We start from the raw sequence: 10,232 nt of genomic DNA on the forward strand, positions 1-10,232 counted from the left end.
GGTAGTGCGTCACGTGACTCCGGGTATTTCCGCCCCACTTCCGGTTCGCTAGTGCGCATGCGCCGGCGGTGATCCTCATTCACTGTGCATGTGCCTGCAGTCCCTCCTGGATAGCAGCAGACTCAGTGCAGGTCACAATAAAGTGTATGTCCATCCCATCAGGTGCTGTGGCAGCCATGTTGTTGGTGAGAAACTCCATAGGAAATGCAGGAAATGCAGTGGCCATCTTTAAGGAGTCTTAGGAGACCCAGATAACGTGGCTTTGCGGTATCCATGGCAACGGTCCCATGTAAATAGAACAGACAGAAATATACAGTGAAATCTATGTACTGGTTTTCCACAGGTATTGGAGACTGCTATAAACGGGGGGGGGGGGGGGATGGAGATATCTTAGTGGCCCACATAATAAACAATATAATAACATGCACAAACGCTACAACATTTGTGTATAAGGGGGGGGGATGGGGATATCTTATTGGCCCACATATTAAACATTATTATAACATGCGCAAAACGCTGCAACACTTGTGTCTAAAAACGTGGCAATTCATTTTTTAATACAGTGGTGATTTTATGGTGACCATACTGTGGGATTAAACAAAGAAGGGTGGGAGGTTATGAAATTACAATTAGAGAGGAAAAGCGGAAGATCCAGGTGCAGAGTAGTATACTGAAGGATGAATTTCTATATAGGATGTATGAGGGGGGTGATGCTGGGAGGGTATACATACACAGAGTGAGTAGTAGACAATAAATAAATGAAAAGTAATAAATGCGAATACTATATAATAGAGTGAACCGTGAATAGTGTGGACCTAGTATTTATCAAGTGATAACAGATCGGTCACTAGTTGGCTTGACGTCATTTGTCAGTCCTTACAGTACCCGATCTTCCCAGGCGGTCCCCCTCTCTGGTACTAATCAGGCCCAAACACTGCTTAGCTTCCAAGATCGGACGAGATTGGGCGTGCCAGTGTGGTTTGACTGTACGCGAAAGTAGACATCTTAACACCAGAACCCGATCGCACGATAACACTTGAGTCCTGGTGAGTAATATCTTTATTATAGTGTACAGTAGATACCAAAGACAAGAACAAGTTGTGGCGAGAAAAGAATAGAAGAAGAGAATAGAGCGAGGAATGAGAAATGCAAGAAAAATGAGAGGATACAGCACCTCATAAAAAAGGTGCAATCTCATATCCCTCGTTCAGACCCATCGGTTGCAAGGTCTGCAGCTGGAATATCCAGTATATCTCCCTTCTCGAGAGTTTGTTCGTGAGGTTACCTCCTCTCTCTCCCAGGCAGACATGTTCAATCGCCTTGAACGTGAGATCCTCAGGATTGGAGTTGTGTCGTAACGTGAAATGTCTGGAAACAGTATGGCTCTCCACCTTGTTCTTAATATTCCTCACATGTTCCTGAATCCTCATTTTTAATGGTCTTTTAGTCTTGCCCACGTACTTCTTATTGCAAGAGTATTCTAGTAGGTAGATCACGGACACAGTATTACAGTTCATGAATTCTTTTATGGTGTACTGCTTCTTGTCATCCATACCACTGAAAGTTTTCCGATTTGGATGCAAGTATTTACATATGTTACATTTCCCACACTTGAAAGAACCCACACACTTGAGCAACGGGGTGTTCCTGGTGTGCTTCTCCTTTAATAAACTGGGTGCAAGGTGGTCCTTCAGGTTTCTGGATTTTTTGAAGATGAGAACTGGTTCGGGCGGTAGGATGTCCTTAAGTACTGGGTCCATGAGGAGAATATTCCAGTGGGTCTTGAGCGAATTCCTGATGGTCTTCTCATGTTGGCTGTAGGTGGTGATAAAAGTAACTGAATCCTTCTTACTGTCTCTTGGTTTATACTTCAGTAGGTCCTCTCTGTCCACATTCCTTGTCTTTTCTAAGGCTTCCTCAAGAATGGGCCCCGGGTACTCCTTGTCCTTGAACCTTTTGCTGTAAATCTCCAGTTGGTCATCACAGTCCTTAGAATGCGTGCAGTTCCTTTTTATCCTCGAAAACTGTGATGCCGGGATGTTATCCTTCCACTTCTGGAGGTGGTTGCTTTGATAGTGCAAATAACTGTTCATATCCACCTCTTTGATATAGTTCTTGGTGGTGATGCCTCCATTTTCACCGGTTAAAATCAAGTCCAGATATTCAACTGATTTGTCATTAGTTTTCGAGGTAAAGGTCAAGTTCAGATCATTATTTCCCATCATACTTAAAAACTCATTTAAATATTCAACAGTGCCATTCCAAATGATTAAAATGTCATCGATGTATCGTCTGTATAGTATCACATTCTCCTTAAAAGCACTTGAACTGTAGACATATGTTCGTACCCAACATCCCATAAATAGATTAGCAAAGCTTGGGGCAAAAATTGTCCCCATAGCTGTGCCACAACATTGTAGGTAAAACTGGTTAAGAAACTTAAAATAATTATGGCTGAGGATAAAAAGCATAAGATCACAAATAAAATCTCTGTGGATGGAAGTCAGGTCTGGATCGTTGTCCAGGTATTCCCTGCATGCAGCTATGCCCTTGGAGTGTTCAATGCATGTATATAAGGATTGGACATCCACCGTCGCCCATATATATGTGTCCTTCCATTCCACTGTTCTGAGTATATTGAGTATCGATGTCATGTCCTTTAGATATGATGGCAATGCTGTCACGTACTTTTTCAAAAAAACATCCACATACTCTGAAAGATTGGAGGTCAGTGAACCTATGCCCGCCACTATTGGTCTACAGGGTGGATTGGTCAGGGATTTGTGAATTTTCGTTAGGAAGTAAAAAATGGGGGTGATGGGATTGGATTGTAAGACATACTAGTATTCCTCCTTTGTTACCACGTTTTTTCGTAGGCCATGCAGAAGTATGGTCCTTAACTCTTCCACAAAGGGTTCATTTGGGTCACCCTGTAGTGGTGTATAAGAGTTAGTATCCCCCAGCAGTCTTAGTGCCTCTTTAGTATAGAGGTCATAGTCCATTATAACCAATCCCCCCCCTTTGTCAGCCTGCTTTATGACTATGTTGTTGTTTTTCTGTAGTTTTTTCAGTGCTTCACATTCACGGTTCCCCAAATTCCTTCCTTCAGCCGGTTTCTGTTCAGTGTCAAATATGTCCTTTCTCACCATATCATAAAAGATGCTAATGTTGCTTCCCTTGGACTCCAGAGGGTAGTATTTTGATGTTGGTTTGAGGCCAGACTTGGAACGCTCCTCATAATTGTTTATGACAGCGTCTTCTTTGCGCAGGAAATGTCTCTTTAAAGTTAATTTTCTCACAAATTTATTTAAGTCGATAAATGTCTCGAATTTGTTCAGACCACTCGTTGGTGCAAAAGACAAGCCTTTCCTGAGGAGTGTTACCTCTGGTTCTGTTATAACGTGCTTGGATAGGTTAAAAATGCCTTTGTCCCGTGGTTCGGCTACTGCAGATTTCTTCTTTTCTGATCTCTCCCTCCTACCGCCCCGTTTTCCTCTTCCTCTATAAGTCTTCTTTTCATTGGAGATGCATGTCTGCTGTCCTCTCTCACCATGTTTCTCACCATGTCCTTGGTTCTTGCGCCTGTTCTTGCCGATAAAAAATCCCGGTCCCCTGTGGAGTCTCTTCTTTGTAGAGTAGAGAATCTATTTATTGTTCTTATGTGTGGGTTCGATGGGGAATCCTCACTACTGGTCCTGGTTTTCCTCCCTTTGTTAGGTACCGTCTTCCATTGGTATCTCCCCACTCCATTGGATTGATGGCCGGGAGCCTTGAATCTGCTCCAGTTTTTCATGTGTCCTTGAATGTAGTCATTTTTGTCCTGAAGAAATTTCTTCTCCTTCCCTTTAATGACTTCCCCTTCTACATGCTCTAATTTCTTATTTAGTACATTTTCATTGATAATATAGTCCTCCTTGTCCTTGAATCCGATCATTTCGGATTCTTTCACCTTTATTTCGACCTCTAATTCTGCCAGGACATCCTTCTTTTTGCGGATGAGAAGTTTCATGAGGTCGATTGAACATCTATGCAAGATGGAATCCCATTCGTCTATAAAGTCTGTATCCATTAGACCAGACGTGGGTTGTTTGAGGAGTCTCAGGCCTCTGGGTACTTGATTGACTGTAATGTAATGTTCTTGGCCTTTGACATCCCACCATGTTTTACTTCTTTAATAAGGAGTTTCTCCATACCCCAGAATAGATCATCCAGATCTTGTGAGGGTGTTAAAGCGTCCACCTGCTTGTTTTCATTAAATATTTTTTGGCATAAATCATTTCTTTTGCCCGTGCGATCAGTGTTTCCAAACATTCTAATCTGGTACTGGATACTTGGCTCACCAGGCTGCTTTATCGATGTACCAAAAGACAATTGTGTAGCAAAGTGATACAGCGCCACTTGTGGGATATGATCTCAGTAATGAAAAGTTTACTAAAAATGCTAAAAACACACAAAACCTCGTTAGAGGTGTCTGCCAACCCTTAAGATTGCAATACTGGTACAGTACTGCTGAAGAGAGTATATAGTGGGGGGATAAGGGTACCGGCGACTAATGTTGGTTGAAAGTACATATACTAAAACTTATAATTTATGAGCCAAAAAATATAAAATTAAACAGACAGTTTTTAATAATAGTAATAACGCATAAAAAATGGGATAAAACATAAAAGTTTGCCAAATATTGATAAAAACATCAGGAATTCGCTCAAGACCCACTGGAATATTCTCCTCATGGACCCAGTACTTAAGGACATCCTACCGCCCGAACCAGTTTTCATCTTCAAAAAATCCAGAAACCTGAAGGACCACCTTGCACCCAGTTTATTAAAGGAGAAGCACACCAGGAACACCCCATTGCTCAAGTGTGTGGGTTCTTTCAAGTGTGGGAAATGTAACATATGTAAATACTTGCATCCAAATCGGAAAACTTTTAGTGGTATGGATGACAAGAAGCAGTACACCATAAAAGAATTCATGAACTGTAATACTGTGTCCGTGATCTACCTACTAGAATGCTCTTGCAATAAGAAGTACGTGGGCAAGACTAAAAGACCATTAAAAATGAGGAATCAGGAACATGTGAGGAATATTAAGAACAAGGTGGAGAGCCATACTGTTTCCAGACATTTCACGTTACGACACAACTCCAATCCTGAGGATCCCACGTTCAAGGCGATTGAACATGTCTGCTTGGGAAAGAGAGGAGGTAACCTCACGAACAAACTCTCGAGAAGGGAGATATACTGGATATTCCAGCTGCAGACCTTGCAACCGATGGGTCTGAACGAGAGATATGAGATTGCACCTTTTTTATGAGGTGCTGTATCCTCTCATTTTTCTTGCATTTCTCATTCCTCGCTCTATTCTCTTCTTCTATTCTTTTCTCGCCACAACTTGTTCTTGTCTTTGGTATCTACTGTACACTATAATAAAGATATTACTCACCAGGACTCAAGTGTTATCGTGCGATCGGGTTCTGGTGTTAAGATGTCTACTTTCGCGTACAGTCAAACCACACTGGCACGCCCAATCTCGTCCGATCTTGGAAGCTAAGCAGTGTTTGGGCCTGATTAGTACCAGAGAGGGGGACCGCCTGGGAAGATCGGGTACTGTAAGGACTAGAGATGAGCGGGTTCGGTTCCTCGGAATCCGAACCCGCCCGAACTTCAGTTTTTTTTACACGGGTCCGAGCGACTCGGATCTTCCCGCCTTGCTCGGTTAACCCGAGTGCGCCCGAACGTCATCATCATGCTGTCGGATTCTCGCGAGGCTCGGATTCTATCGCGAGACTCGGATTCTATATAAGGAGCCGCGCGTCGCCGCCATTTTCACACGTGCATTGAGATTCATAGGGAGAGGACGTGGCTGGCGTCCTCTCCGTTTATAGAGATTCGAGAAGAGAGTGAGACAGAGAGAGACACAGTAGTAATTTTGGGGAGCATTAGGAGGAGTACTACTACTACTAGTACTTGCTGAAGTGATAGAGATAGTGTGACTGTATTATCTGACTTGTGGGGGAGACACTGACAGTGGGGAGCAGTTAGAGTCTGAGAGCAGGACTCAGGACTCAGGAGTACATATAACGTACAGTGCACACTTTTGCTGCCAGAGTGCCACACTGCCATTGTTTGTGACCACACTGACCACCAGTATAATATATATTGTGATTGTCTGCTTAGGACTCAGGAGTACAACTTGCAAGTTGCTGATAGTGTGACCAGTGACCTGACCACCAGTTTAATAATCACCACCAGTTTATGAGTTTAATATATATATATATAATTGTATATAATATATATATAATATTGTATACCACCTAGCACCTACCCGTGTTTTTTTTTTTTTTCTTTCTTCTTTATACATACTACTATAGTAGCTTACTGTAGCAGTCTGCGGTGCTGCTGAGCTGACAGTGTCCAGCAGGTCCGTCATCAGTCATTACATAATAAATATATATACCTGTCCGGCTGCAGTACTAGTGATATTATATAATTATATATATATATATATTGATTTCATCTCATTATCATCCAGTCTATATTATCAGCAGACACAGTACGTTAGTCCACGGCTGTAGCTACCTCTGTGTCGGCACTCGGCAGTCCATCCATAATTGTATACCACCTACCCGTGGTTTTTTTTTTTCTTTCTTCTTTATACATACTACTATAGTAGCTTACTGTAGCAGTCTGCGGTGCTGCTGAGCTGACAGTGTCCAGCAGGTCCGTCATCAGTCATTACATAATAAATATATATACCTGTCCGGCTGCAGTACTAGTGATATTATATATACATATATATTGATTTCATCTCATTATCATCCAGTCTATATTATCAGCAGACACAGTACGTTAGTCCACGGCTGTAGCTACCTCTGTGTCGGCACTCGGCAGTCCATCCATAATTGTATACCACCTACCCGTGGTTTTTTTTTTTCTTTCTTCTTTATACATACTACTATAGTAGCTTACTGTAGCAGTCTGCGGTGCTGCTGAGCTGACAGTGTCCAGCAGGTCCGTCATCAGTCATTACATAATAAATATATATACCTGTCCGGCTGCAGTACTAGTGATATTATATATACATATATATTGATTTCATCTCATTATCATCCAGTCTATATTATCAGCAGACACAGTACGTTAGTCCACGGCTGTAGCTACCTCTGTGTCGGCACTCGGCAGTCCATCCATAATTGTATACCACCTACCCGTGGTTTTTTTTTTTTCTTTCTTCTTTATACATACTACTATAGTAGCTTACTGTAGCAGTCTGCGGTGCTGCTGAGCTGACAGTGTCCAGCAGGTCCGTCATCAGTCATTACATAATAAATATATATACCTGTCTGGCTGCAGTACTAGTGATATTATATATACATATATATTGATTTCATCTCATTATCATCCAGTCTATATTATCAGCAGACACAGTACGTTAGTCCACGGCTGTAGCTACCTCTGTGTCGGCACTCGGCAGTCCATCCATAATTGTATACCACCTACCCGTGGTTTTTTTTTCTTTCTTCTTTATACATACTACTATAGTAGCTTACTGTAGCAGTCTGCGGTGCTGCTGAGCTGACAGTGTCCAGCAGGTCCGTCATCAGTCATTACATAATAAATATATATACCTGTCCGGCTGCAGTACTAGTGATATTATATATACATATATATTGATTTCATCTCATTATCATCCAGTCTATATTAGCAGCAGACACAGTACGGTAGTCCACGGCTGTAGCTACCTCTGTGTCGGCACTCGGCAGTCCATCCATAAGTATACTAGTATCCATCCATCTCCATTGTTTACCTGAGGTGCCTTTTAGTTGTGCCTATTAAAATATGGAGAACAAAAATGTTGAGGTTCCAAAATTAGGGAAAGATCAAGATCCACTTCCACCTCGTGCTGAAGCTGCTGCCACTAGTCATGGCCGAGACGATGAAATGCCAGCAACGTCGTCTGCCAAGGCCGATGCCCAATGTCATAGTACAGAGCATGTAAAATCCAAAACACCAAATATCAGTAAAAAAAGGACTCCAAAACCTAAAATAAAATTGTCGGAGGAGAAGCGTAAACTTGCCAATATGCCATTTACCACACGGAGTGGCAAGGAACGGCTGAGGCCCTGGCCTATGTTCATGGCTAGTGGTTCAGCTTCACATGAGGATGGAAGCACTCAGCCTCTCGCTAGAAAAATGAAAAGACTCAAGATGGCAAAAGCAGTAGCACCGCAAAGAACTGTGCGTTCTTCGAAATCCCAAATCCACAAGGAGAGTCCGACTCCAATTGTGTCGGTTGCGATGCCTGACCTTCCCAACACTGGACGTGAAGAGCATGCGCCTTCCACCATTTGCACTCCCCCTGCAAGTGCTGGAAGGAGCACCCGCAGTCCAGTTCCTGATAGTCAGATTGAAGATGTCAGTGTTGAAGTACACTAGGATGAGGAGGATATGGGTGTTGCTGGCGCTGGGGAGGAAATTGACCAGGAGGATTCTGATAGTGAGGTGGTTTGTTTAAGTCAGGCACCCGGGGAGACACCTGTTGTCCGTGGGAGGAATATGGCCATTGACATGCCTGGTGAAAATACCAAAAAAATCAGCTCTTCGGTGTGGAAGTATTTCAACAGAAATGCGGACAACAGGTGTCAAGCTGTGTGTTGCCTTTGTCAAGCTGTAATAAGTAGGGGTAAGGACGTTAACCACCTCGGAACATCCTCCCTTATACGTCACCTGCAGCGCATTCATAATAAGTCAGTGACAAGTTCAAAAACTTTGGGTGACAGCGGAAGCAGTCCACTGACCAGTAAATCCCTTTCTCTTGTAACCAAGCTCACGCAAACCACCCCACCAACTCCCTCAGTGTCAATTTCCTCCTTACCCAGGAATGCCAATAGTCCTGCAGGCCATGTCACTGGCAATTCTGACGAGTCCTTTCCTGCCTGGGATTCCTCCGATGCATCCTTGAGTGTAATGCCTACTGCTGCTGGCGCTGCTGTTGTTGCTGCTGGGAGTCGATCGTCATCCCAGAGGGGAAGTTGTAAGCCCACTTGTACTACTTCCAGTAAGCAATTGACTGTCCAACAGTCCTTTGCGAGGAAGATGAAATATCACAGCAGTCATCTTGCTGCAAAGCGGATAACTGAGGCCTTGACAACTATGTTGGTGTTAGACGTGCGTCCGGTATCCGCCGTTAGTTCACAGGGAACTAGACAATTTCTTGAGGTAGTGTGCCCCCGTTACCAAATACCATCTAGGTTCCACTTCTCTAGGCAGGCGATACCGAGAATGTACACGGACGTCAGATAAAGACTCACCAGTGTCCTAAAAAATGCAGTTGTACCCAATGTCCACTTAACCACGGACATGTGGACAAGTGGAGCAGGGCAGGGTCAGGACTATATGACTGTGACAGCCCACTGGGTAGATGTATGGACTCCCGCCGCAAGAACCGCAGCGGCGGCACCAGTAGCAGCATCTCGCAAACGCCAACTCTTTCCTAGGCAGGCTACGCTTTGTATCACCGCTTTCCAGAATACGCACACAGCTGAAAACCTCTTACGGCAACTGAGGAAGATCATCGCAGAATGGCTTACCCCAATTGGACTCTCCTGTGGATTTGTGGCATCGGACAACACCAGCAATATTGTGTGTGCATTAAATATGGGCAAATTCCAGCACGTCCCATGTTTTGCACATACCTTGAATTTGGTGGTGCAGAATTTTTTAAAAAACGACAGGGGTGTGCAAGAGATGCTGTCGGTGGCCAGAAGAATTGCGGGACACTTTCGGCGTACAGGCACCACGTACAGAAGACTGGAGCACCACCAAAAACAACTGAACCTGCCCTGCCATCATCTGAAGCAAGAAGTGGTAACGAGGTGGAATTCAACCCTCTATATGCTTCAGAGGTTGGAGGAGCAGCAAAAGGCCATTCAAGCCTATACAATTCAGCACGATATAGGAGGTGGAATGCACCTGTCTCAAGCGCAGTGGAGAATGATTTCAACATTGTGCAAGGTTCTGATGCCCTTTGAACTTGCCACACGTGAAGTCAGTTCAGACACTGCCAGCCTGAGTCAGGTCATTCCCCTCATCAGGCTTTTGCAGAAGAAGCTGGAGACATTGAAGGAGGAGCTAACACGGAGCGATTCCGCTAGGCATGTGGGACTTGTGGATGGAGCCCTTAATTCGCTTAACAAGGATTCACGGGTGGTCAATCTGTTGAAATCAGAG

At 43.8% G+C, this 10,232-nt stretch overlaps 2 pseudogenes; one reads left to right on the forward strand and one right to left on the reverse strand.

Moving 5' to 3' along the window:
• Positions 1-873: 873 nt before the first annotated feature.
• On the reverse strand, positions 874-992 carry LOC134936899 (5S ribosomal RNA; annotated as a pseudogene).
• Positions 993-5,499: 4,507 nt separating this feature from the next.
• On the forward strand, positions 5,500-5,618 carry LOC134936900 (5S ribosomal RNA; annotated as a pseudogene).
• The last annotated feature ends 4,614 nt before the right edge of the window (positions 5,619-10,232 follow it).

This window comes from Pseudophryne corroboree, chromosome 6 (genome assembly GCF_028390025.1).
Source record: "Pseudophryne corroboree isolate aPseCor3 chromosome 6, aPseCor3.hap2, whole genome shotgun sequence".
NCBI lineage: Eukaryota > Metazoa > Chordata > Amphibia > Anura > Myobatrachidae > Pseudophryne > Pseudophryne corroboree.